Below are 12090 nucleotides of genomic sequence, written 5' to 3' on the forward strand. Positions count from 1 at the left end.
AGTGCCCTCCAAAAGGCAGTAGGGAAAAAATTGCAGTAGGAAAAAAAATCACATTATAGATGGATAGACTCAATTAAGGAAACCACAGCCCTGAGTCTGCAAAACTTGAGCAAAGCTGTTGATTATAGAAGTCAACTTGACAGCAGTTAACAACAACAACAACATCTCAAAGCCTTTAATGATGCCAAATAAGGCTTTGAAGAGTATCACAGTGTACCAATTTTATTACAAGTTTGTTTTGAAAAAAAACAAAATAATAAAACAGCAACCCACCAAAAATAGCCATGTAAACTTTTGAACTTTGAAGCAGTGCCTGGCCATTTTAATAAACTATGCAGAATTTTGTACACTCTAATCTCTTTCTTAAAGTGGCAATAAATATTTTAGTTGCAACTGTATTAACTCCATCATGTTGCTGTCTCTAACAGCTGCATTTATGAAGTAATGTGAGACCACTGTCAGTATTTTAAGCACAGCATGCTATAAAGTGTTACAAAATATAAAGCTCTACCATTTTCAGACACTTGAGTCCTTAGCTTTCTCCAAAATTAATAGTTTCTCCTTCCACAAGTCTGTGTTTCTAAAGCTAGGCCAGTTTCTGTATCTACTTTTGAGCTAGCACATAGACTTATAGAAATGTATCCAAGTCCCAATTTTTCCTTAATATCTGAGGGCCAATCTATATGCAAAGTGAAGTTTATAGTTCTGTCTTTGAGTGCACAATATCTATCCACCCCTCACATAAACAATTTGTCAATGTTTTTTGTGGATTTTTTGGGCTATGTGGCTGTGTTCTAGAATTCATTTCTGATGTTTCACCTGCATCTGTGGCTGGCATCTTCAGAGAATGGTGGCATGGAAGGATGTGGGATATATATACTGTGTGACCTTTTGTTAAGAGGAAGTGGTTTACATGTTAATCTGTCTATTGGTCTGTTGGTGAATGGCATGGCCCCAGAGTGTTTTTTGTCAATGTGTTTGTGTACGTGCCTTCAAGACGCCTGTCAGCCTATGGCAACTCCAAGAATTTCATAAGGTTTTCTTAAGCAAGCAACACTCAGAGGTGGTTTTACACCAAAATAAAGCCTACAGCACCTGGTATTTGTTGACAGTCTCATATCCAATCCTATCTGATCCTGATTAGCTCACAAGATCAGACCAGAGCTGGTGCCTTTAGGGTATTTAGAGACTCAATTTGTTAATACTGAAGATAAAATCCACACTGGGATCACAGCATGAAAGGCAGGATGGCTGTAACCCTTTGCCTCCCATTGATTTGGATTTGGGCTTTCTTGGATGTAATTGGTATCATCAATCCCCACCATGGTCCTCTGAATAAATAGGACCTTTTTTGTTATGATCCCCCCCCCATTTGGTTGTTTGTTTGTTTAAATAGCCACTCACAAATAGGATTTAAAGACGGTAACACAAACTTGGGTTTAGGGAAGATTACTAAAGAAATCAAGTCATATCCAACAAAACCCCTCTAGAAACTCCCGCGTGGACCATTCAGGCCAAATCTCCTATTTACATATTCAGTTAAGGTTATCCACATTTCATTGAATGTATTTACGTTTTCTCCCCATAGAGCCTTATTTCATGCTGGTAATTTCTCACTCATCACAAGATCCCACATCCTTCACTACCTAAAAGAGACCAGTTCATCTGCTGATTTCCACCTTGTAGCTACAACAGGTAACCTGCCTAAATATCCTAAAGGCACCAGATCATGTCTTATTTTGGAAGCTAAGTAGGGTAGGCCCTGGTTAGTACTTGGATGGGAGACTGCCAAAGAATACCAGATACTATGGGCTATATTTCAGAGGATGAAACTGGCAAAACCACCTCTGAGCAACTTGAAGGCAATACACACACACACACACACACAGAGAGAGAGAGAGAGAACCACAACAGGTATTGCCAATGAAAGCCTGAAAGCATACAATTGTCAAATTAGCAATTTTTAGCTGCTCTGTGAACCTTTTTGGCTGAACAGCAGAGTATGAATGAATGAATGAAAAAGAAAGCAACTTTTATGTTTAAGTTCCGTATTCCTATCCACAAACAGGGATAACAATAACATCCAACTATTACATGTTGATTCCTAATTTAATTTATATTGTGTAATATTTGTTGCTAATTACTGCTTATTTGGGAATGTGGTAGAATTCAAAGATATAGCCATGTTAGTCTGTAGAATAAGTATATAGAGAGATCTTGTAGCACCTTTGAAACTAACTGAAAGAAAGAACTTGGCAGCATGAGCTTTCATAGATGTCAGTCTAAATGCATCTGAGGAAGTAGACTGAAGTTTATGAAAGCTCGTGCTGCCAACTTCTTTCTTTCAGTTAGTCTCAAAGGTGCTACAAGATCTCTTGACATAGTTGGGAATGTGTGAGCCATAGATGCAATAATGTTGCCTTTTGAGTATATTCCCTCCAGCAAAATGTGGGGGGGGGCATCAATATAGGACAACTTAAACAGTGTTTGGTGCCACTTATAAGCTGTTTGTAAACATTTTTACAGATACAGAAAGAGCTTGAAAGAGACACTAGGCCAAACATAACTCCCGTTTTCTTTCAATATTTGGGTATCCAAAATCAGGCCACATCCAGGCCATTCAGGCTCTGATGAAGAATTTACACTGATCTTCCAAGATTGTAACATAAAATTTTGGCACTACACCTCTAGAACAGATGGGAGCTAAGACTGAATATAGTCCATGGATTTATCCCAGCTCCACTGAGTAGTATCACTGTCCTGTTTTGATTCCGTTAGTGACACACACCAGCCTGAATCCAAACTGAAATCAGTTTAGAAAGCCCCATGGACCCCAATTTCATCACTGCAAGGGGATATTTCTACTACGTGCATATGTTTGCCATATCTGTTTATCTCTGGTCACACAACCAAATTTGGGGGGGGGGGGGGGACACAGAGTTGGATTCCTGAAATACATGCATATATTCACATAATCAAATAGTCTTAGTTCTGACTGCCCACCTGCACTTTTGTAAAGTGAAGCCAGTTGAACAGTGTGTGTGTGTGTGTGTGTGTGTGTGTGTGTGTGTGTGTGTGTGTGTGTGTGAAATGCCAACTTTGAATGTGTGCATACAAACACGAAATCCCCCCCCCCCAAAAAAAATCTCAATCCCAATTCAATGGGCTAACTGCACATTTTAAAAACCCAGTTCTCCCCAAAAGGTGGTTTTTCGAAATCACTCTCAGGCATCAAAAAGAAGTATTTTCACATTGAAAGGAGAGGGACATAACGTGTTTCAAAAGGAATGGAAAAGTGGTACAGACACATTATTTAGCCTGTGTAGATTCAGCACAAGTTATAGACTTGTAATAATCTAAACCATATTCTCCTTGGGCCTTTCACTTTGGGGGATAAGTCAACAATGAATGGTTGCAAGGAAAAGGTGAATGGAAGAGGCCAGGAAGCCAGTATGGACTGGGACCAGAAGTGGAGTCAAAGAATTTAAAGCCCACTACTTAATTCAGACTGGCTTCCTCACACTGACACACTGTTTTATTGGGGGGGATCTGGGGGGAGAGTTGAGCTGCACTCCGTAGCACATGTAATCCATTAAGACTGCATGTAATTTGGCCATGACATTTATTGAAGTAAAAACTGCAAGGTCTCCCTCAATAGAATGACTCCCTCGCAACTGGCTAGCATTAAGATCTCCCTGCCAGCTTGGCAATGAGATAGTGATGACAGAATGAATGGCAGGAAGAAGCAGACACAAAGTATGTATGTGGGTGAGGAAATTCCCAGGGCGTATATCCTTCTAATATTTGGGAAAGCGACTGCCAGAATCCCACAACCATAACCATGTTGGCTAGAGGATTTAGACAGCTGTAGTCCTAAAAAGTAACTTTTTAAAACCCTTCAGCCATAATGATACAGGAGGACAAACTTCTGACAGTTTTTAAACAACTCATGTTTTTGTATAGTTTTGGATAGCTTTAGGCAGGAAAAATAAAATGCACAATATGAGAAGGGGGACAGGCTGCATCACTAGGGGTACAGTGTCCACATGAAGGGAAGTAATAGTTCACCTCTATTCTGTATTTGTCGGATATCATCTGGAATAAGTATCCAGTATCCAGTTCTGAGTACCATAGTTCAAGATGATGTTGACAAGCTAAAACATATCCAGAGACCAAGAACATCTAGAAACCAAGCTCAGCCCTATAAGGAATGGGTTAGGGAGGTGGGTATGTTTCACTAGGAGAAGAGAGAATGGAGAGGTAATATGACAGTCACCTCTAAATATTTGAAGGGATATCATGTAGAGGATGGATCCACAAGCAAAAGAAGAAACAAGCCTTCACATGCTTATTGATTATTGTACCTTTTAAAATGTTTTATTATGTTTTTACAGGTTTTGTGAAAACAGGATATTCATTTTTTTAAAAATAGAAGAAAAAATACAACCACCAATAAGCTTGTGTAAAATTGTTTCTTCTTTTGCCTGTAGATTCTAATTTTTTCCAGTTTGTGGTTATGTAGAGGATGGAGCAAGCTCACCTTTTCTGGACTGTAGTTTATTATGGCACCAGAGCTCTCTGACAGAAATGGCTAAATGTTCCACAAAACTACAGTTCCCAGAATTCTCTAGCACTGAGCCAGGGCAATTAAAGCAGTCTCAAACTGGATTATTTCTGCAATGTGTTTTGTACACTTCTCTCAGGAGTGCTTTAGCTGTGGATTCTTGCACTAGTAGGGGGCTGGTCAGGCAGATGCCATGACTGCTTACACCAATAACTTCAGTCACCTCTGAAGGAGCAAGGTGTTTTCTAGTAGTGGATACATGCATGATGTTTTTCTAATTGATACAATGCAATAAAACTCAAAGTTTTTAAAGCTAAAAAGTGACAAATAACTTGTGTGTAGATAAAGCAGCAAACTAAATCCTCCAATTTGAAGCTTTCACAGTGCTGTGACTCATCATTTGACCTGTTTTAGACTCTAACACCAATAGGTTTTGCCATCACAGAGAACCTTGGCTTCCCTTTCACCACAATGAAAGAGAGAACTTGGAATTACACCACATTTCAATACTTTGTAAGAACCTCATGCAATGAAGAATGGCTGGGACATTGTAAGAATGAGACAGATATAAATACCAATTAATATGACAATTATCCTTTAGCAGAGGGTCAAAAAACATGTTGCCCTCCAAATGTTTATGACTCCCCACACAGTTGGGTGGAGCTGATAGGAACTGAGAACCAACAACATCTGGACAACCTACACTACAGGCTGTCACATTAAATAGTGTATATCTCTCTCTTAATGTGTTCCTTCTTATTAGAGGAAGTGAAGGAAGAATCACGTTTTCTAATTCAGGCCAAATAGGGAAATATTTTATATCACAGAAGGTTCCAGGAATTTACCAGAGCTAAAACATTCTAGTATTAACAGTACCTAAGAGAGAGGCAGGGAGAGAGTGCTTTAGATCGATTCCCACATCGCAAATACAACCTTCGACTTTTGAGAGTAACTGCGGCAGTATTTTATTCCTTAACCTTGATGTGACCAGCCACATGAGCAGTCACTTTCTGACTGCCATACTTAAAGCTCACCTTGTAGTAAGCGATAAAGATCAATTACAGTTTAACTGGACTTTGTTCAAGTCATTTTGTAAAACAGACTCTCCTGTTTCAGAAACTGGATGATATAGAACAAACAGTATGCTTTCCCATTGTGAAGCGAGACTCTAAGGTGCATTCCTGTGTCAAACCCACAGTCCTTTTAGTTGGTGTATCACATGGCTTTAAAAGCTGTCCAAAGAGTTGTGGGGTGTGGGAAGCATCATTATCAGATCAGTATTTCCACTGTGTAACATGGAGATAATAATTAACACAAGGGCACCCATGTGGTGATTTCAAAAAGTAAAAAGAACAGTTCACAAAGTTCATGAAGACTGAAAGGGATTTAAACTAACCTTTGGAACTTTTATTATATATATATATATATATATATATATATATATATATATATATATATATCACTCTATAAGTCTCAGAAATGGTAGGAGTGGGAGCTTAGCACAATTTGGAAACACAAAGATACAGAACTGCTTAGCTCCCTGCATGATCCAATTGCCTGGGACTTTCCCAGTCCTGGTTGTATGAGAAAAAAGGAGAAGGGAGAGCACAATTGTAGTATTTAAGAATAAGTCCATATCCTCATATTTTCAACCATTTTCTTTTATGCAAAATACCCTAATGTGAATGGACAACCTCTGCTTGTAGGGAAAGCAAAAGGGACAGGCGGACAAAACTTTTATTTGCCATGTGAGCAGTGTAGAGTAACAGGCAGATTTGTTCCTGCAAAACCCTTCCACAATCTGGGACATTAAGAAAACAAAGGGGAGAGGCTTAACATTTCATTTTTTAGCACACTCTAATATTCAACAAAGTAGGCCAATCTCTGGTAATATGGAGATGCATGCCCTGCTACTGAGCCTGGGAACCAGGTCAGAATACAGGAAGCTGTCTATACAGTCAGAACTTTAGTTTGTCTAGCTCAGCATGTACAGACTGGGAGTGGCTCTCCAGGATTTCAAACAGAGGCCTTTTGCAGCCCTAGTTACAGGTGCCAGGGGTTGCACTTAGAACCTTACTGAAGCCAAGCATGAGCTCTACTAGCACTTAGGTCACAATGAAAGAGGAGAAATCATTGGGAGACAACACAGTATCTATACAGAAGGACTATCAAATGTAGTGGTAATCCATGTCTTTGAGAGCATTCCACAGCTTTTCATGTCCAGTGCAATCAAGGGCTTTGCTACAGTCTATAAAGCACATGCTGATTTTCTTTTGAAATTCCTTGATGTGCTCCATTAGTCATTGTACATTTGCAATGTGGTCCTTAGTGCCTCTTCCTTTACTGAATCCTGTTTGCACCTTTGGGATTTACCTCTCCATATGTGGTTCAGAATACATAATGAGATATCTTGGAGATACCCAAGTATAAACATGAAATTAACTTATGTTTCATATACACCTTATAAACATAGCCTGAATTAATTTTAGACATAACTGGTTTAAACAGTTTTATGCATGAAACAAAGTTTGTGTACATTGAAATATAAGAAAGTCACCCATGTGAACAATTTTGAATTTTGGAGTATTTTAGATTTCATAATTCCAGATAAGGGATACTCAGCCTGTAACGATAGCCCCCAAAATGCTTGCTTTTTTTTTTTTTTTTTGGAAGAATATGATATATTTCTTCCAAAAAAAAGGGTGGGATGAAGGGCAGTCATTCGGACAAATTTCCCAGATCCCAGTAGATATGAATTTTGACAAAATCCAATTTCTCCCAGTGGAAATTATTGAGATTTGACAGACTTTAGCTTTTACACAAGTTTGCCAGTACAAGCTTTAAAAAAGAAGGTGGGGAGGAATTCTTCCTATAATAATACAAGGAGCCAAGAGTGCATTTCTGAAATGATGGTATCAGTGTTTGCCGATGCATGGAGACAGTGGGTTAGGAGCAAGGGGTTGGGAAAGAGCCTATTTGTTCGAACAAACTGAAATTGAGATGACACATTAATCTTCAAAACAGAATTCAAATCTTGAAAAGGGGGTGACTGCAGAAAAATTTAAAAAATCTTCAGTTAAAACACACACACAAAAATCCTTCCAGAAGATGGAACAATCAACATTCTGCCTAATATAACAATAAATACAAAAGGAAAAGATAATCATATTAGGGACTTTTCATTTTCTTTTTTCCAGATGTAGTTTCTTTTTGTGCAACTCATTTCACTGCTAGAGTGGAGCCTCCAATATGCCTTCTTTAATGATTCTCTGGCTTTCCTCACTGCTTGGTTTCTATCTACCAAAGATGACATGAGCCAAAGCCCCTAGGCTCCATACACTCACTTTCATGTCAAAGTTAGATTCAGCTACACTAGTCACTGCGTTTCCTAAACATGAACTGGAAAAGCAGCTGCTTCCTATGCTGGCAAAGCTACACAGAGGCCTGGCAGATTTGGGGAAGGGAAGAATAAAGTCACTTGGGGGAAACTCTGGTAATGCCCTGTCAGCCAAAGAAAACACTCATTATTTGACTGTATGATTCAGCAAAGCCCAATTGCCAGGAATTCATGGTCTCTGACAGCGCTTCCAAATGGACAGATTCTGGCAATACCAATCAACAGATATGGTGCTGCTATACTGTATTTCCTCTGTAATTAGGGTTGCCATAAGTCAGGACCTCCAAACCGGGACAAATGTAGGACAACATTTTCAAATGTAGGACACTTTTTTTTAAATGGAGGACACGCGAAAAAGCATTAAAAGCACAAAAAAGACACTTTGAGGGAAAGGGAAATAAATGGGCACCCCCTCCTCCTCATCCTCCTCCTCCTCTTCTTCCTCTTACTTCCTCCTCCTCCTCATCGCTTGAATTTCGCGCCAGGAAATGGCTCTTTTCCCTCCCCCTGGCCAGAGGTCTTGGTCCTCCTCCTCTTCCTTTGCCTCCTCCTCCTCCACCACCTCCAAAGCTCACTGGCCAATGGCAGACTGGGGCTGGAAACAGGCCAGCCCCCGCTCTTCTGTCATTGGCCAGACAGCTTCAGGGACGCGCGCTCCTTTTTAAGCCCCGTGCATGGGCACACAAGAGGGGTGAGCGCGCGCTGCTGCCAGCCGCTGCCCAGGCAAGTGCTGGGGGCAGCGTAGCAGCTGTGCAGAAGAAGGAGGAGGAGTAGCGGAGGAGGAGGGTGGCGCGGCCAAGGAGGAGGAGGAGGTGGGTGGCTGGCCAGCGCCAGCCACATTAGTGGCCGCGGCAATGGCTGAATGAGCGGGCCCGGCCCAGAGGCCGGGCCCAAACCCAGGATCTAGGGGGAACTGGGCCGGGGTGGGCCCGATTCCTCGAAAACCGTGATTGCCCTGGGAGCTGCCGGGATATGGCATCCCTATCTGTAATAGATTTTATTTTTATTTTGAAAGAAGACAGTAATGGAAAAAAATTTTGGGAAAACACAAGAGGGTTACAAGTACAAGAAAGGTACAAGTCTCCTTGCTCCCCTCCCTGCCCACCAAATTATGTAAATGGGACAGAGAAAAACATCCTTGGAAGATGCTTGTGAGCACAACTCATACATACTATTTCTTTGCCCTGGTTGTTGTTCTGTGCCTTCTAACTGACTGTGACTTTACAGCAATCCTATCATAAGTTTTTCTTGGGAAGATTTATTCAGAGAGGTTTTTGCCTTTAACTTCCTCTGAGGCTGAGAAAGTGTGACTTGCCACAAGTCACTCAGTGGGTTTCTATGGCTGAGTGGAGATTCAAACCCTGGTCTTCCGGAGTCCTATTCTGACACTAAAACCACTACATCATGCTGTAGATAGTTTTAATGATGTCATAATTTGTTATGTATGGTCAGGAGGTGTTGGGTATGCTATGTTATGTTAAATGTGATATGTTTTGTGTGTGATTTGTATGTAATATTATGTTATATGTTTAAAAAATCTTCTTTAACGTCTTGGTTTTAATGTAATAAAATTAATAAATATTTTAAAAAATCACTATATCATGCTGGTTCCTTGTACACATAATCTATTATATGAATGTACAGTATTTGTACACCATGTTGGCTCCTGATTTGCACACATTTTATATCGTACAAATTGAGCACCTGGATTCTACTGCTGTGTGACAATCTGGATTATTTTAATAGAACCAACATCTAGTTACTGGGGTTTTTTTCCTCCAAAGAGGCCAGAATGTCATAATGCATTAAAAACAAAAAACAAAAAAATACAGGGACATCAACTGTATACCAAGTATTAAATCCTCTACTTTAAAAGTGAATACTTCTAATGCAGCAGTTGGAACCAAATCTTCCTCAGGCTTGCCCAGGATCTTCACAGATGTGCCTCATCTCTGTTCTCCCTCTTTCAATCTCTCTTACTGTTTACAAACTTGCAGACAAAACTGTATTGCCATACTAGACCAAAAAACAAAACAAAAAACCAACAACAACCGATTAAGCAAGAGTTTACAACAGGTACTTTATACTTTCACCATTTCCCCCTTCAGAAGGAATAACCTATTGTATGACATCACACACATAAAAGCCCTTCTTCCTTAAACAGCCAGTAATCCACTGTGCTATTTGAGAACGTGCCAGTCTTGCACATTTCTCCCTAAAGGACAATGAAAGGAACAGCAGGAAATATCCTGTCCACAACTAGAAAGGGGCAGCAGGACTGATTTCATCCCTGAGCAGCTCTCCATGTATGTAACTCCACTCAGTAAAACCAAGAGGAATTTTGCAATTGTACAACTGTTAATAAGTCCATTTACTCTTTAGTATACCTAAGAGGCAGAAATCTATATCCTCACTGGATTCAGCACCAAGTAGTTCCCATGAGAACCAATTAGTTTTAAAATGCAATGGAAAGTAGGAGAGTGAATTGTTAAATAAATTCATGGGGAGGGGGTCTGTGAAATATTTTTATTAACACATATATTTTAATAATATAAAACAATGTATAGGTGAAACTACAGCAAAACCATACAATCCACTCTACACACTTAAAATTAGCTTCACCTACAAACTACACAAACTAACAATAAATAAATCCATTTTGTACCTATTTGACTGGTTCTCTTAGGCCAAATTATGGACCATGAGAATGAAAGCCCTGATTGACAGACTAGGCACCATAATCACACAGTAGAAAATATTTGGTATTTCCATATGCACCAAAAAGTTATTTGAAGTATTGTGATGATCACTGGGACACAAGCATCAGTCATGAATGCATGTCTGTTAGGGACATGTGCACATATAAGTTTCCCTGACAAATGCCAATGTCCTACAACAGGGGGTTGGTATTTCTTTTCTCCCTCTAAAACATTCAACACCTCCTTCAAACTTACTGTAAAGCCCCTGATGTCAGTCCACATAGCCATTTCACACTTCCCAGTGAGAAGGCAGGACTGGAGAAACATCTGACTACATCCCATGTTATTGTGGTGGTAGTGTGCTTTCAAGTCATTTCTGGCCTAAGACGACCATGAGGCAATCCTATCACTGGATTTGCTGAGGCTGGGAGTTTGTGACTCGGCCAAGATCACCCAGTAGAGTTTTCATGGCCAAGCAGGGATTCAAATACTGGTCTCCAGAGTCATAATCCAATGCTCAAACCACTACACCATGTTGGCATCCCCACAGCCAGATGAAAAATGATGATATCAGAGCTGGGATGTGCTGGTGTCAGTGCTGGTGTCAGGGTCTCAGCACTGTGCATCTGGACAAGGGGACACAGACTCCTGCATCTCCCCATACTTCTGCCTCTGATGGGATGCAGAGGAGGTCTCTCTGAAAAGGATACAGTATATGAGTGACAGAATGCATGTGCAACACAAACTGACCAATGAGGTTCACAGAAAAGCAAAAATGTGAATACAGTTCTCTCTAGTCCTAGAATGAATGTACATTATGCAGTTATAGGATCTTGGTACCACTTGCAGTGCTATATCCTAGGGAATCTTGAGATTTGTTGTTTTAACAAGTTACTTAGAACTTTCTACTGGATAATTATATTTGTTGTTGTTGTCATGTGTCATCAAACCTGCTTCAAATTATGACAAACCTATGAATGAGAGACCTCCAAGTTCCCCAGTCAACAACAGCCCCCTTAATATATTAAGAATCCAGATCCATGGATTTCTTAACTAAGTAAATCCTTCGGTAATGTAGTCTTCCTCTTTTCCTACTTCCTCCAAGCATGATCATCTTTTCTAGTGAGTCACATAGTCTAATGGTATGTCCAAAGTATGACAGCTCCAGTTCAGTCATCTTGCCCTCAGAAATATTTGACATTTATTTGGCAGTCCATGTAGAACTCTCCTACAGTGCCACATTTCAACTAATTTTATTTTCTTCCTGTCAGATTTATTCACTATCCAGCTTTCAAAACTATACACAGAAATCTAAAATACTATTGCTTGAATAATATTCTGCACTGGAGAATTCTAGGTACCACATCAAACTACAAATCCAATTATTACAGTAGATGGAGCCTTGACAGTTAAAATAAAATGTAGATTTA

At 39.9% G+C, this 12090-nt stretch overlaps 1 protein-coding gene across 17 annotated transcripts in view; it reads right to left on the reverse strand.

Annotated features, from left to right (window-relative positions):
* Positions 1-12090, reverse strand: part of MAGI1 (membrane associated guanylate kinase, WW and PDZ domain containing 1) — a 598529-nt gene that overhangs the window by 491531 nt on the left and 94908 nt on the right. The window lies entirely within an intron of this gene.

The sequence above is a fragment of the Sceloporus undulatus genome, chromosome 2 (genome assembly GCF_019175285.1).
Source record: "Sceloporus undulatus isolate JIND9_A2432 ecotype Alabama chromosome 2, SceUnd_v1.1, whole genome shotgun sequence".
NCBI classification, from domain to species: Eukaryota; Metazoa; Chordata; class Lepidosauria; order Squamata; family Phrynosomatidae; genus Sceloporus; species Sceloporus undulatus.